Source organism: Salvelinus fontinalis, chromosome 41 (genome assembly GCF_029448725.1).
Source record: "Salvelinus fontinalis isolate EN_2023a chromosome 41, ASM2944872v1, whole genome shotgun sequence".
Taxonomy (NCBI): domain Eukaryota; kingdom Metazoa; phylum Chordata; class Actinopteri; order Salmoniformes; family Salmonidae; genus Salvelinus; species Salvelinus fontinalis.
The window spans coordinates 10,059,156-10,076,296 of NC_074705.1; the positions used below are offsets into that span (position 1 = coordinate 10,059,156).

The following is a 17,141-nucleotide window of genomic DNA, read 5'->3' on the forward strand; positions in this document are numbered from 1 at the left end:
TGTAAACTTCTGACCCACTGGAATTGTGAAACAGTGAATTATAAGTGAAATAATCTGTCTGTAAACAATTGTTGGAAAAATGACGTGTGTCATGCACAAAGTGGATGTCCTAACCGACTTGCCAAAACTATAGTTTGTTAACAAGAAATTTGTGGATTGGTTGAAAAACGAGTTTTAATGACCCCAACCTAAGTGTATGTAAACTTCCGACTTCAACTGTATATGCCAATTATGTGATGCTCTGACCGCATTCTGTCCCCTATCAACACTTTTTAATATATCACTGTATTTAGCTAATTGTTATTATGACTCCAGACAGTAGGCTATTTCCCTTCTCTGCATGCAATTCATTTGTCTGCATGTCAACTTTATTTTTCAGGTAGTACATACAGTACCAGTCAAAAGTTTGGACACACCTACTCATTCAATTGTTTTTCTTTATTTTTACTATTTTCTACTTTGTAGAATAATAGTGAAGACATCGAAACTATGAAATAACACATATGGAATCATGTAGTAACCAAAAAAGTGTTAAACAAATCAAAATATATTTTAGATTTTAGATTCTTCAAAGTAGCCACTCTTTGCCTTGATGACAGCTTTGCACACTCTTGGCATTCTCTCAACCAGCTTCATGAGGTAGTCACACGGAATGCATTTCAATTAACAGGTGTGCCTTGTTAAAAGTTAATTTGTTCTTTCCTTCTTACTGGGTTTGAGCCCATCAGTTGTGTTGTGATAAGGTAGGGGGGTATACAGTAGATAGCCCTATTTGGTAAAAGACCAAGCCCATAGGCCAAGGACGATCTAGCGAGATCCTATTGGCATGTTCTAGCCTGTGAAGTGTGCGTGTGCAATAACTCAATTCACCTTTGCAATCCTTCCAAACAACGCAATTTTTAAAAGGGTAAAGTCTTTAAAACTCATAACAGATTCTACTTTTGGGAACAGAAAACTGTATTGAGATTAAATATTTTATCGATGACAAAATTAGCAGAATGTCAGCCAAAATCCATCTTGTTCTATCTTCTCCCACTGCCGTCCGGTGGGCTTCCTCTCACTACCATATTTGGTAGTGAGTGGAAACGCCAAGTGGATGCTTCACATTTATACATCTTTTGAAATATCTGTCTCATTGTTCTATCTGTGGTACTGTACAGTACAGTTGCAGGATAAGGCCGAGCTGCTGACTGAGGCATTGGGCCAGCTCTGAAACAGTTACAGTAGGGAGAATAAAACTGCATAATGACTTGGGGTATTAATATTGTAAAGACCTTCCCGGGCTGACAGACTCTAGCTCTGAAATATCTGAGCCGTTAAGGGGAAAAATCTGTCTGAAATACCTGAGCCGACATGATGAAAATCCTTGAGCATAGCACTTACCCCTAATTTGCTACAGGGTCTCCGTACTATTATGACTGACCCTGTAAAACAACACATTTCACTGCACCTATCTGGTGTACTACATGACCAAAAGTATGTGGACACCTGCATGTCGAACATCTCATTCCAAAATCATGGGCATTGACATGGAGATGGTCCCCCCTTTGCTGCTGTAACAGCCTCCACTGTTCTGGGAAAGCGTTCCACTAAATGTTGGAACATTGCTTTGGGGACTTGCTTCCATTCAGCCACAAGAGCAATAGTGAGGTCAGGCGCTGATGTTGGGCGATTAGGCCTGACTCGCAGTCGGCGTTACAATTCATCCCAAAGGTGTTTCGATGGGGTTGAGATCAGGGCTCTGTGCAGGCCAGTCAAGTTCGCTATGCATTTCAGCACCCGGCGGTCCCGTTCTGTGAGCTTGTGTGGCCTACCACTTCGCGGCTGAGCCGTTGTTGCTCCAGGACGTATCCACTTCACAATAACAACACTTACAGTTGAACGGGGCAGCTCTAGCAGGGCAAAAATTTGACAAACTGATTTGTTGGAAAGGTAGCATCCTATGACGGTGCCACGTTGAAAGTCACTGAGCTCTTCAGTAAGGCCATTCTACTGCCAATGTTTGTCTATGGAGATTGCATGGCTGTGTGCTCGATTTTATACACCTGTCAGCAACAGGTGTGGCTGAAATAGCCAAATCCACTCATTTGAAGGGGTGTCCACATACTTTTGTATATATAGTCTATGGAAGTACGGTAATGTTGTCAGGCACTGTATTACAAACACACATTACCTCTAAACACAGATTAAAAAGGCTAGAATAATTAAGTCTCTCTCTCTCTCAACCCTGCGTTCTGTAGGTAATCCATGTTTTAATAACTCAAGGGGAGTTGGTGAGCCAAACTACATTTTCCCCCAAGGAAATCACTTCTTTAGCACCTACGGGGCACCTTTGATTTTCCCCTATAGATTTGGACTCCCTTGGACCCTTCTCCTCTCCTCTCCGCTCCTCTCATGTCCTCATCCCTCCTCTCATATCCCCGTCTGCTCTCTTGGCAGCGTTGGCTCTGGAGTCCTTTTTCATTTCAACTTCAATTACCGCTGCCTTCAAGGCAGGAGTCCCTCCGCACTGCGCATTTTCAGGTGTCTCTGAAAGACGATCCTCGCTCTCTAGCAGCGCACACACTGATAATCGCATACACACACACCAAAGCCCCCATCCCACACACTCTACTTTATTTTTAATGTGAAACAGAAAAGGTGCAGTGCCAGCGTGGGGGACTGACTGAGCCAGGGTGTTGGGTGTAATCCCTCTCATAATGCCCTTCACCATTGCCAGGACATGATGTCATAAATGAACCTGCCGGGAGGTCAGCAGGACTAATGACCAGCACAGCAGCCTTGAAAACATTATGTATTATATCCTGAAAGACATTCAGAAGGTCGAATGGTGTAGTGGTCAAACGGTACTAAGGTAGTTGTGCTAGAGTGTCACACGTGAATTCATCATGTAAAAGTCTGTGAAATACGGCCATATGACCAGATGGTCAAGCGATCGTATGGTCAAGTGTCCAGACGGCCATGCCAGAGTGTTACGCATGTGATGACAGAAGGGGATGAAAGGTCAGCTGTGGGCGTGTAAAGTGGTTGCACCGTCCTCCAGTGTCCCCGTCACAGACACACATGATGCCTGGGGGGTTGGAGTGGGGCCAGGCGGTGTTGTGAGCCTAGGTTAGCCAAGTCAGTGCAGAGCCAGGAGGAGGTCATGTTGAATCTGACCCCTGTGATGATAGGTGAGAGCAAAGAATGCCTCATGGGAAACTAGAGCCTTGAGTTTGGGATTCTGCTATAGGCATTCTGCTATGGTGGGTGGACTAGGACTCATGGTTCACCTCTGTCTCCAGGGGCTCCTGGGGAACGTAGACCTTGCTGAGACCTTGAGCTACTCTCTCTTCGACACTCAGACATGCAAAAACTCACACTCGCGTTCCCGAGTGGAAGTCGGGAATAGAGGTATACCTCACGTTTACCCTCTCATACAGGGAGGACCAACCAAAGAGGAAGGAAGGACATGATAAATGAGGTTTCGAAACATCCGTCTTGAAACCTGTGTTCATTTCACTGGGCATCACAATACTGGTTTATTGTGTTCTTGCTCCTGACCTGGACTTGAAACAAATGTATTGAACTACAGAATAGTAATTTATGTGCTGTACTATAACTGAGGCAGCGTTTGTCTGTTCATCTACTGAAGTTCACCTCATCAAAGGTCGGTCTAGTGAAAGGGCTGCTCACTCTTTCAGTATGCAACGGATACTAGGAGTCTGTGGTTATAAGGACTACGTGAAGATAAAACAGGGAAGTGGACAGAAAAGTAAAAAAAAAAAAAAAAAAAAATCTTAAAACGATCCTGTTTTTATTTGCTTATTGATTTCCCTTTAATAGGTCCAGCATACTGTATTGTCAAAGATGCAGCACTTTGGCAATACAGTATGAAGCGACCTGATGGACGTGTTTGAATTATCAAGTACAGGCGCTTTACACTCTATAGTTCTATGCCAAAATCAGATATTTCTATCACCTAAAAACAACAAATCAACTGGACAGAAACACTTGACTGAGCAGTATACATTACTGATCCAGAAAACAGCTTCAGGGTTTACCCTATTAAAGCTACTCTGTAGCCACAACACTAAAAGGTCTTTATCGTGGTTCTGAGAGCTATAAGACCTACACCATCCAAGCTTTCACAGACTACAAAACAATCTCGACACAATGTTCTCAGCTTAGCGAAGACTGGTGAAGATAATTTACAGTTGTGAATGCTACACTATTTTTGTGAAATGTCATTATGTGTCTAAAAACATGTATTTTCCTCGATCTGTGTAATCAGACTAGGCTGAAGATTTCAAACCTTTCTTTGTGGCTGACCCTAGTTTTAGACCTTGGGACTCTAAAGCTCAATTCAATTTTACAATTGCTTTTGTGGGTTACAGTAAAAAGGGTTGAAGCTACAGCTGAGACAGGTTTTAACCCTATGAGTTATGATTCCATAATCTAACTTTCAAATCTGAAGTGGTAGTTTGAATTTCTCCCATTGCATACAGCGTAATCTGCAGTACACAGCACTTTGAGTCCCCTAGAAAAGGGTGATATGAATCTAATCCAATATCAAATCAATTATCATTTGTTTTTTATTTGTTTCCCCCATAAACCCGAGAACAGATTTGATTGAATATCACATCCGCCCCTCTATCTCAGGAGCAGTGGGTTCGTGTGTTTATACCCCCTGGAACTGAAGAGAAGCGCTTCACGCTAGACTAATGAAACCTGTGCACTGTGTCATTTAATCTGACACTAGCGTAATCTTCTCAAATGCCTGTTTCCCACCCTGGTATGTTGCATTATCCCAATTACAGCCATGCTCCATTGATCTGAGGAGATTAAACGTGTTCTTAGCTGTTGGTACTCTCCACAGTAACTACATATAGACTGGAAAATAGAATCATGTCACCCAGTACCACTCAATAGTTTAATTGGTCATTTTTAGTTGGTGTGTGTGTGTGTGTGTGTGTGTGTGTGTGTGTGTGTGTGTGTGTGTGTGTGTGTGTGTGTGTGTGTGTGTGTGTGTGTGTGTGTGTGTGTGTGTGTGTGTGTGTGTGTGTGTGTGTGTGTGTGTGTGTGTGTGTGTGTGTGTGTGTGTGTGTGTGTGTGTGTGTGTGTGGCACTTCAATAGAGTGGCAGGCAGCAGATGCTTGCTTTGTGTGCCTACACTACTATAAGGGCACCTTTATCAGGAATGTGGTACTAGAGAAATCCACTCAGTGGCACTTTTACCTCCAAGAAATGGGTGGATGGCAGGTTGGATGGCATCACCCACATTCACCACGACAACCCTTACTAAGATCATTCCATGACTTCATTTTTCAGAGAAGAAAAAAATTCAAATATGTTTTATTGTCACATACAAACACTATACGTTGACTTGCTTCGATCATTTAGCATTTCCTATTGATTCTCAATGGTAATCCTCGGATGCATCCTTAACATGTTAGGGAAACAGCTTTCCTACACAGCTGTAGTAGAAACAGCATCCCTTTCCCTCCCCCCCTCCCTCCCCCACAACCCTATACATGCCAGAATGGATTTTCCTCAGAGGTCGGCATTTAGGGTGCATCCTTCTAATTTCCCTCTGTAATTCAGGTCTGATTGATTAGCGACTATCGACTAATTAATTAAAACGCACAGGGCTCTGTGGGAGAGAGGCTGTTAATTTCAGAGTAGGATCCAACGACTCCATTAGCTTAGCATCCATTCACCAATAATCACAGGAGATTGGCTGCAGTTGGCTACTTTACCGACCAGGAAGCTTTGCACTGCTATAGTGTATGGAGTTTACACACCACAGACCATCACTGTGTCTGAAGTGGCACCCACAATGTCCCCTATAGAGTGCACTACTTTACCCTATTCCCTATAAGTAGTGCCCTATAGGGAATGGAATGCAATTTTTACAAAGCTCTACTACACAAGCTTTCAACTTACCTAACTTCGCTGTTAAAATATAAAAACACGAGATAACTCTTGAGGTTCCTCAGGTGTCGACCAAACTCGATAAATCTACTTTTAGCTTTAAAGCACCTCATTGCTGGAACCAACTACAAAATACATTACAATTAGATGTTCTGGTGTTTCTGTATGGACCTCGCTTTGTGCACAGGAAAGGGCCTTCTCCAAACTGTTGCCACAAAGTTGGAAGCACATAATCATCTAGAATGTCATGGTATGCTGTAGCGTTAAGATTTTAAGGGGCCTAGCCCAAACCATGAAAAACATGGTTCTTGTGCTGACGTTGCTTCCAGAGGCAGTTTGGAACTTGGTAGTGAGTGTTGCAACCGAGGATAGACGATTTTTATGCGCTACGCGCTTCAGCACTCGGGGGTCCCGTACTGTGAGCTTGTGTGGCCTACCACTTCGCGGCTGAGCCGTTGTTCCTCCTAGACATTTCCACTTCACAATAACAGATGACAGGGACACACTTACAGTTGACAGGGACAGCTCTAATAGGGCATACATTTGAAAAACTGCCTTGTTGGAAAGGTGGCATCCTATGACGGTGCCACGTTGAAAGTCACAGAGCTCTTTAGTAAGGCCATTCTAATGCAAATGTTTGTCTATGGAAATTACATGGCTGTGTACTCGATTATATACACCTTCCAGCAACGGGTGTGGCTGAAATAGCCAAATCCACTAATTTGATGGGGTGTCCACATACTTTTGTATTTATAGTGTATTTAAAAAATATATATATATTTCACCTTTATTTAACCAGGTAGGCTAGTTGAGAACAAGTTCTCATTTGCAACTGCGACCTGGCCAATATAAAGCATAGCAATTCGACACATACAACAACACAGAGTTACACATGGAATAAACAAAACATACAGTCAATAATACAGTACAACAAAAAGAAAACAAAAAGTCTATATACACTTAGTGCAAATGAAGGAAAGGTAAGGGAGTTAAGGCAATAAATAGGCCATGGTGGCGAAGTAATTACAATGTAGCAATTAAAACACTGGAATGGTAGATGTGCAGAAGATGAATGTGCAAGTAGAGATACTGGGGTGCAAAGGAACAAGATAAATAAATAAAGATGAATGAAAATAAATACAGATGGGCTATGTACAGGTGCAGTGATCTGTGAGCTGCTTTGACAGCTGGTGCTTAAAGCTAGTGAGGGAGATATGAGTCTCCAGCTTCAGAGGGTTCCTTTGCAGGGTTCCTTTGTGAAAGAGACCCTGGTCTAAATGGTGACTCCCTGCTGAAATAAAAATAATAATACAAAAAAAATACTATCGGAAACACTGATTGCCCAAAACACAGATTGCATATCTATTCCAGATATAATGCACCTTGTGGAGTGGCATTGGGTGCATGTAAAATGGCACCCTATTCCCTGTATAGTGCACTACCTTTGACCAGGTCAGAATTAGTGCACTATATAGGGAAAAGGGTGCCATTTTGGACGTACCCCGATGCTAATCACATGGATACAACTATGTCCTTTGTGAAAGGGTGTGAGGCCAATGAATGTGCTGAAGACCAAGGAGCTAGTGGTAGATTTGAGGAAAAATAAAGATGTTTTTAATCCTATTTATATTAACGGTGAAGAGATTGGTACTGTTGACGCTTACAAGTACTTAGGTGTAATAGTGGAAACAAACTGAACTGGAAGGAGAACTCCCACAGAATCTACAAAAAAGCCCGATCCAAACTGTACTTTTTAAGGAAGCTTAGATCTTTTAACGTCTGTGACAAAATGCTTCGCATGTTCCATGTTCTACAGCAGTGTCGTGGTGAGTTTAGTAAGCTATGCCACTCTCTGCTGGAAAGATAATTTAGCCAAGGAGGATATAAACAAGCTTGACAAAATCTTCAGGGAAGTTAGCGCTACAATTGACTGCAGCCTGGAATCAATGCAGGACATGTTCATAAAAAAGCTGCAAGCAAAAACACACATGAGCATGGACAATGACACACACCCACTCCACAGCACTCTAATGCAACACAGGAGCAGCTTCAGTAGCAGGTCCATCCTGCCCAGAAGTTCCACAGAGAGGTTGAGACATTTTTACCCAAAGACATGAGGCTTTTTAACGAGTATAATCGATGAACTGTTTTATGATGTCTTCCTATTGTGAACAGTATTCTTGCAGGTTTTTCCTCCAGAGTGGGATGGAAAACAGCACTTGAATCCGACTGTTCTTCTGCGGATGCTAAGGAGCAGGTGCCTTCATGTGTCTTGATATGTTTTCTGTTTGGTTGTGTGTCTGTCATTGTGTCCTGTCCTTATACGTTATGGATGATGAATGCTGTGATAAAACAATTCCCCAAGTTGGTATTAATAAAGTAATACTCTACTTAGTCCACGCACAAGGACGGGCCAGGAAGATGTATGGGCTGGAAACATAATGTATTCATAGGGAGGACGATGGAAAAATTGGTCTGGAGACATGATGAAGCACCTGCTGAGGTGCCATTGATAAATGATTATGAAGTCTATAGAAATTGAGTCAGATCCCCACCGAAGACCATTCAATTAGCAGAGCACTATAACAGTGCTTTACTGCTTCAGTTGAATTGACATATATACAGTAGTGTAAACTGAACATATTGGGATGATTTGCATGGGAAATGACAAGGAAATATCCTATTTGAATATTTCAGAGGATGCTTACGACCAATATTAGTTTATGATTGATTTAATTATGCTAAGTGCATTTCTGCACACTGAGTCCTGAAGCACACTGTTCTGTGATGTTATCATCAGACTCTTGTCAGGTTGCAAGTCAACGAAAAATCTGCAACTTCAAGGCATTGACTTAGCTAGATTAGTGAAATGCTTGTTTTTGCATTATAGTTCTACCCAATGAGAATTGAATTTATACCGCACAAACTAACCATAACTGATTGGGTTTATCTGGCACATTTTCTTAGCTCGCACACTGTCACGCCCTGACCTTAGAGATCCTTTTTATGTCTCTATTTTGGTTGGCCAGGGCGTGAGTTGGGGTGGGCATTCTATGTTTTTGTTCTATGTTTTCTACTTATATGTGTTTGGCCGGGTGTGGTTCTCAATCAGAGGCAGCTGTCTATCGCTGTCTCTGATTGAGAACCATACTTAGGTAGCCTTTTCCCACCTGTGTTTTGTGGGTAGTTGTTTTAAGTTTTGTGTGTCTGCACCAGACAGGACTGTTTCGTTTGTTCCGTTTTGTTATTTTTTGTTCTAGTGTTCGGCTGTATTAAAAATCATGAACACGTACCAAGCTGCACCTTGATCCTCTCCTTCAGCCCACGAGAACCGTTACACACACGCTCATTATTCACAATATAGACTGTGTTAGAATCTGTGTCAGACCAGGTACTTTACTAAAACCTGCTCTAATGACGTGTGCATTATTCATAGGTAGCCTAACACTGTCTTTGTACAGTTTCCCTTCCTCGCTTCCCCGCACCAATCCTCTGGCTTTTCATACAATTAGCCTAGCACAGGGGTGGGAATATTTACAAGGGTCTTGCACTGAGTAACATCATACATGAAAGCCTTGGATAAATTGAGCGAAATTGATTTCTTTTAAATGTCTGACATCTTCATGTTGAACTCGATATGACTTCCGCTAGGACTAGCCGTGGATCTGTTCGGACGGGTTCAAAAGTGGGCCGAGGTGGTTTCTCTCTCCCAGACGTAGGCTATGCATCACTGAATGGATTTCCATTCTGGGATCACTGCACTCCTGGCTTTCACTCATGACCGGCATTCGCCACACTGTATTTAGGAACTCTTCTGCTGTTCCTTCCCAATCATATCTGCATTCACGTAACGCGGCAGGCAGCTCTTGAAAGTTCTCTGTGCTGTTCGCCTTTGGTAATTAGACTGTGCTAAGACAACATGGGTGTCTACGAAAGCAGAGACGGGTTTGACTAACCCAGCCTCCCACTTTTCACAGAACACAGGGTGAAGCGACGAGTTGAACACGGTCTCACAAAAAGACGTAGGCCTTTATACATCCTCCTCTATTAGAAATTGATCTCTAGTAACGGTTGCTGAAGCTGTGGACAATTCTGATTTACTCGGTGTCTTCAATAAAACACTATAGTTCAGTGTAAGTAGAATGATTACCACTAATTCTGATCATTTCTACCCATATTATTATCATAATAAGTAGTGTTAGTCGTATTATTACTGAAGTAGTATAGCAGTAGTTGTACAGCAGTAGCGTGTAGCAGTGGTAGCAGTGGAGGTGGCGGAATTATCCCTGACCTCATTGACATACAATAGCCTACTTAGAGGTATAAATGTCAATCGTATGCAGATTGACAGAATGATTCACTCCTTGTATCGCCAAGGTGTTCAGCTGTAATTATGTGAGTGGGCTGGAGCAGTAGGTAGTAGAGGTCGACCGATTATGATTTTTCAACGCTGATACCGATACCGATTATTGGAGGTCCCAAAAAAAGCCGATACCGATTAATCGGGCGATTTTATAGTGACAATAATGACAATTACAACAATACTGAATGAACACTTATTTTAACTTAATATAATACATCAATAAAATCTATTTAGTCTCAAATAAATAATGAAACATGTTCAATTTGGTTTAAATAATGCAAAAACAAAGTGTTGGAGAAGAAAGTAAAAGTGCAATATGTGCCATGTAAGAAAGCTAACGTTTAAGTTCCTTGCTCAGCACATGAGAACATATGCTGGTGGTTCCTTTTAACATGAATCTTCAATATTCCCAGGTAAGACGTTTTAGGTTGTAGTTATTATAGGAACTATAGGACTATTTCTCTCTATACGATTTGTATTTCATATACCTTTGACTATTGGATGTTCTTATAGGCACTTTAGTATTGCCAGCGTAAGAGTATAGCTTCCGTCCCTCTCCTCGCTCCTACCTGGGCTCGAACCAGGAACACATCGACAACAGCCACCCCCGAAGCAGCGTTACCCATGCAGAGCAAGGGGAACAACTATCGTTGTCTCTGATTGGGAACCATACTTTGGTAGCTTTTTCCCACATGGTTTTTGTGGGTAGTTATTTTCTGTTTAGTGTTTTGCACCTTACAGGACTGTTTCGGTTTCATTTATTCTCTTGTTATTTTGTTTTGTGTTCAGTGTAAATAAAAAACATGAACACTTACCACGCTGCGCTTTGGTCCGACTACTCTTCTTCAGACGACGAAAACCGTTACAACCTGGTTAATATTGCCTGCTAACCTGGATTTCTTTTAGCTAAATATGCAGGTTTAAAAAATATATATTTCTGCCTCCCGGGTGGCGCAGTGGTCTAGGGCACTGCAACGCAGTGCTAACTGCGCCACCAGAGTCTCTGGGTTCGCCCCCAGGCTCTGTCGCAGCCGGCCGCGACCGGGAGGTCCGTGGGGCGACGCACAATTGGGCTAGCGTCGTCCGGGTTAGGGAGGGTTTGGCCGGTAGGGATTTCCTTGTCTCATCGCGCTCCAGCAACTCCTGTGGCGGGCTGGGCGCAGTGCGCGGTAACCAAGGGGGCCAGGTGCACGGTGTTTCCTCCGACACATTGGTTCGGCTGGCTTCCGGGTTGGAGGCGCGCTGTGTTAAAGAAGCAGTGCGGCTTGGTTGGGTTGTGCCTCGGAGGACGCATGGCTTTCGACCTTCGTCTCTCCCGAGCCCGTACGGGAGTTGTAGCGATGAGACAAGATAGTAATTACTAGCGATTGGATACCACGAAAATTGGGGAGAAAAGGGGAGAAAATTTTAGAAAAAAAAAAAAATATATATATATATATATATATATTTCTGTGTATTGATTTTAAGAAAGGCATTGATGTTTATGGTTAGGTACAGTCGTGCAACGATTGTACCTACCCATAATGCGCTTTTGTTAAATCATCCCCCCGTTTGGCGAAGTTGGCTGTCTTTGTTAGGAAGAAATAGTCTTCACATAGTTCGTAACGAGCCAGGCGGCCCAAACTGCTGCATATACCCTGACTCTGTTGCAAGAGAAGTGACACAATTTTCCTAGTTAAAAGAAATTCATGTTAGCAGGCAATATTAACTAAATATGCAGGTTTAAAAATATATACTTGTGTATTGATTTTAAGAAAGGCATTGATGTTTATAGTTAGGTACACGTTGGAGCAACGACAGTCCTATAATCGATGCGGTGCGAATGCGCACCGCATAGATTATATGCAACGCAGGACACGCTAGATAAACTAGTAATATCATCAACTATGTGTAGTTAACTAGTGATTTATTGATTGTTTTTTATAAGATAAGTTTAATGCTAGCTAGCAACTTACCTTGGCTTCTTACTGCATTCGAGTAACAGGCAGGCTCCTCGTGGAGTGCAATGTAAAGCAGGTGGTTAGAGCGTGGTTAGTCTCTCACTGTTGCCACTTGCTATAGACCTCCCTCTGCCCCCAGCTGTGCCCTTGATACCATATGTGAATTGATTGTCCCCCATCTATGTTCTGAGCTCGTGCTACTAGGTGACCTAAACTGGGACATGCTTAACACCCCGGCCATCCTACAATCTAAGCTTGATGCCCTCAATCTCACACAAATTATCAATGAACCTACCAGGTACAACTCCAAATCCGTAAACATGGGCACCCTCATAGATGTCATCCTAACTAACTCGCCCTCCAAATACACCTCTGCTGTTTTCAAGATCTCAGCGATCACTGCCTCATTGCCTGCATCCGTAATGGGTCTGCGACCAAACGACCACCCCTCATCACTGTTAAACGCTCCCTAAAACACTTCTGTGAGCACGCCTTTCTAATCGACCCGGCTGAGGTATCCTGGAATGACATTGACCTCATCCTGTCAGTAGATGATGCCTGGCTATTCTTTAAAAGTGCCTTCCTCACCATCTTAAATAAGCATGCCCCATTCAAAAAATGTTCACTCCAGACCTGTCTGCCCTTGACCAGCACAAAAACATCCTGTGGCGTTCTGCATTAGCATCGAATAGCCCCCGTGATATGCAACTTTTCAGGGAAGTTAGGAACAAATATACACAGGCAGTTAGGAAAGCTAAGGCTAGCTTTTTCAAACAGAAATTTGCATCCTGTAGTACTAACTCAAAAAGTTCTGGGACACTGTAAAGTCCATGGAGAATAAGAGCACCTCCTCCCACATGCCCACTGCTCTGAGGCTAGGAAACACTATCACCACCGATAAATCCACTATAATTGAGAATTTCAATAAGCATTTCTCTACAGCTGGCCATGCTTTCCACCTGGCTACCACTACCCCGGTCAACTGCCCGGCACCCTCCACAGCAACCCGCCAAAGCCCCCACCATTTCTCCTTCACCAAAATCCAGATAGCTGATGTTCTGAAAGAGCTGCAAAATCTGGACCCCTACAAATCAGCCGGGCTAGACAATCTGGCCCCTCTCTTTCTAAAATTATCTGCCGAAATTGTTGCAACCCCTATTACTAGCCTGTTCAATCTCTCTTTTGTATCGTCTGAGATTCCCAAAGATTGGAAAGCTGCCGCGGTCATCCCCCTCTTCAAAGGGGGAGACACTCTAGACCCAAACTGCTACAGACCTATATCTATCCTACCCTGTCTTTCTAAGGTCTTCGAAAGCCAAGTTAACAAACAGATTACCGACCATTTCGAATCCCACCGTACCTTCTCCGCTATGCAATCTGGTTTCAGAGCTGGTCATGGGTGCACCTCAGCCACGCTCAAGGTCCTAAACGACATCATAACCGCCATCGATAAGAGACATTACTGTGCAGCCGTATTCATCGACCTGGCCAAGGCTTTCGACTCTGTCAATCACCACATTATTATTGGCAGACTCAACAGCCTTGGTTTCTCAATGATTGCCTCGCCTGGTTTACCAACTACTACTCTGATAGAGTTCAGTGGGTCAAATCGGAGGGCCTGTTGTCCGGACCTCTGGCAGTCTCTATGGGGGTGCCACAGGGTTCAATCCTCGGGCCGACTCTCTTCTCTGTATACATCAATGATGTTGCTCTTGCTGCTGGTGATTCTCTGGTACACCTCTACGCAGACGACACCATTCTGTATACTTCTGGCCCCTCTTTGGACACTGTGTTAACTAACCTCCAGATGAGCTTCAATGCCATACAACTCTCCTTCCGTGGCCAGCATCACTACTCTGGTCGGCTCTTACTTAGAATACGTGGACAACTACAAATACCTAGGTGTCTGGTTAGACTGTAAACTCTCCTTCCAGACTCACATTAAGCATCTCCAATCCAAAATTATATCTAGAATCGGCTTCCTATATCGCAACAAAGCATCCTTCACTCATGCTGCCAAACATACCCTCGTAAAACTGATCATCCTACCGATCCTCGACTTCGGTGACGTCATCTATAAAATAGCCTCCAACACTCTACTCAACAAACTGGATGCAGCCTATCACAGTGCCATCCGTTTTGTCACCAAAGCCCCATTCACTACCCACCATTGCGACCTGTACGCTCTCGTTGGTTGGCCCTCGCTTCATACTCGTCGCCAAACCCACTGGCTACAGGTTATATACAAGTCTCTGCTAGGTGAAGCCCTGCCTTATCTCAGCTCACTGGTCACCATAGCAGCACCCACTCGTAGCACGCGCTCCAGCAGGTATATCTCACTGGTCACCCCCAAAGCCAATTCCTCCTTTGGTCGCCTTTCCTTCCAGTTCTCTGCTGCCAATGACTGGAACGAACTGCAAAAATCTCTAAAGCTGGAGACACTTATCTCCCTCACTAGCTTTAAGCACCAGCTGTCAGAGCAGCTCACAAATTACTGCACCTGTACATAGCCCATCTATAATTTAGCCCAAACAACTACCTCTTCTCCTACTGTATTTATTTATTTATTTAGCTCCTTTGCACCCCATTATTTCTATTTCTATTTTGCACATTCTTCCACTGCAAATCTACCATTCCAGTGTTTTACTTGCTATATTGTATTTACCTTGCCACCATGGCCTTTTTTGCCTTTACCTCCCTTATCTCACCTCATTTGCTCACTTTGTATATAGACTTATTTTTCTACTGTATTATTGACTGTATGTTTTGTTTATTCCATGTGTAACTCAAAAAACTCTGTTTTTTTGTATGTGTCAAATTGCTATGCTTTATCTTGGCCAGGTCGCAGTTGCAAATGAGAACTTGTTCTCAACTAGCCTACCTGGTTAAATAAAGGTGAAATAAAAAATAAAAATGAAATAAAAAAAAGCGTTGGACTAGTTAACCGTAAGGTTGCAAGATTGAATCCCCGAGCTGACAAGGTAAGAATCTGTCGTTCTGCCTCTGAACAAGACAGTTAACCCACCGTTCCTAGGCCGTCATTGAAAATAAGAATGTGTTCTTAACTGACTTGCCTCGTTAAATAAATGTGTAAATAAATAAATAAATCGGCCAAATCGTTGTCCAAAAATACAGATTTCCGATTGTTATGAAAACTTGAAATCGGCCCTAATTAATTGGCCATTCCGATTAATCGGTCGACCTCTAGTAGGTAGGTAGGCAGGCGCCTCTTGCCGTGTTGTTAGCCAGCGCTAATGATGGAGGCCGCAACATACCTCTCAGCTTTACTCTACAGCATGGAACATGGATGACCTTTCTACCTACAACACACTGTATTCCAAATGGCACCCTATTTCCTATATAGTGCACTACTTTTGACCATAGCCCTATGGGGCCTTGTCAAAAGTAGTGCATTATATAGGGAATAGGGTGCCATTTGGAATGTAAGCACTGATTCACTAAAAGAAAAGCTGAAGGTCAGCACAAGGCTAAGAACCCCTCGTAGCTTAGCATAGGATTGTATATGGTTATTGCTCCCAATCACGTTACATAGCAGCAATACTGTAACACTATAGGTCAATGTGTTAGCTAGCTAGACTGCTACAGGTAGATTGACAAGGTGTTAGGTAGCTAGGCTGCTACAGGTAGATTGACATGGTGTTAGCTGGCTAGGCTGCTACAGTTAGATTGACAAGGTGTTAGCTAGCTAGACTGCTACAGGTAGATTGACAAGGTGTTAGGTAGCTAGGCTGCTACAGGTAGATTGACATGGTGTTAGCAGGCTAGGCTGCTACAGTTAGATTGACAAGGTGTTAGCTAGCTAGACTGCTACAGGTAGATTGACAAGGTGTTAGGTAGCTAGGCTGCTACAGGTAGATTGACATGGTGTTAGCTAGCTAGGCTACTACAGGTAGATTGACAAGGTGTTAGCTAGCTAGGTTACTACAGGTAGATTGACAAGGTGTTAGCTCGCTAGGATACTACAGGTAGATTGACAAGGTGTTAGCTAGCTAGGCTACTACAAGTAGATTGACAATGTGTTAGCTAGCTAGGCTACTACAGGTAGATTGACAAGCTGTTAGCTACAGTAGCTAGGCTGCTACAGGTAGATCGAAAAGCAGCTTTGAAACATTATAACAGTCAAGGTGTTAGCCAGCAAGGTTATTACAGGTAAATTGACAACAGTGCTGTACTGTGTGTTTTCATATATATTCTGGGGCCTTCTGTTGCAATATTATACTGTATGCTGCCAAATACTGGGATGTTTTAGTACAGTACAGGCAGCATAGTGAGTCAAATACAATGTTAGTTCTTTATATCAGTTATGAATGATGTGATTTGACAGAGAGACAGAGAGGCCAAACCAGCAGAAAGGGTTTGATAATAGTCATTGAGTCATATGAGTCATTCCTTACCTCACACAGCTGGCTCCTGCCCTTAACGATAGGCTCTTTCCTCTTCACTCCATCTCTGCAAACAGAAGACAAGACAGCAAGGTGAGTGGTGATGAGAAAGAAAAGAGGTGAATCATGAGAAAGAGAGTATAACGAGTCATCAAATCAAATCGTATTAGTCACATGCACCGAATACAACAGGTGTAGACCTTACAGTGAAATGCTTACGTACGAGCCCCTAACCGACAGTGCAGTTTAAAAAAAATACGGAAAAGAATAAGAGACAAAAGTAACAAGTCATTAAAGAGCAGCAGTAAAAAATAACAATATATACAGGGGCGTGCCGGTACAGAGTCAATGTGCGGGTGCAACGGTTAGTTGAGGTAGTATGTACATGTAGGTAGAGTTAATTAAAGGGACTATGCATAGATGACAACTGAGAGTGGCAGTGGTGTGGAGATGGGAGGGGTGTGGGGGCAATGCAAATAGTCTGGGTAGCCATTTGACTAGATGTTCAGGAGTCTTATGGCT

The 17,141-nt window shown here is 43.1% G+C and overlaps 1 protein-coding gene across 5 annotated transcripts in view; it reads right to left on the reverse strand.

Moving 5' to 3' along the window:
* Positions 1-17,141, reverse strand: part of LOC129840229 (beta-1,3-galactosyltransferase 1-like) — a 128,595-nt gene that overhangs the window by 46,617 nt on the left and 64,837 nt on the right. For all 5 annotated transcript variants that reach the window (XR_008757177.1, XR_008757176.1, XR_008757175.1 and 2 more), the window contains exon 2: positions 16,632-16,686. The gene's annotated coding sequence lies outside the window, so the exon portion shown is untranslated. The remainder of the gene's footprint in view (positions 1-16,631; positions 16,687-17,141) is intronic.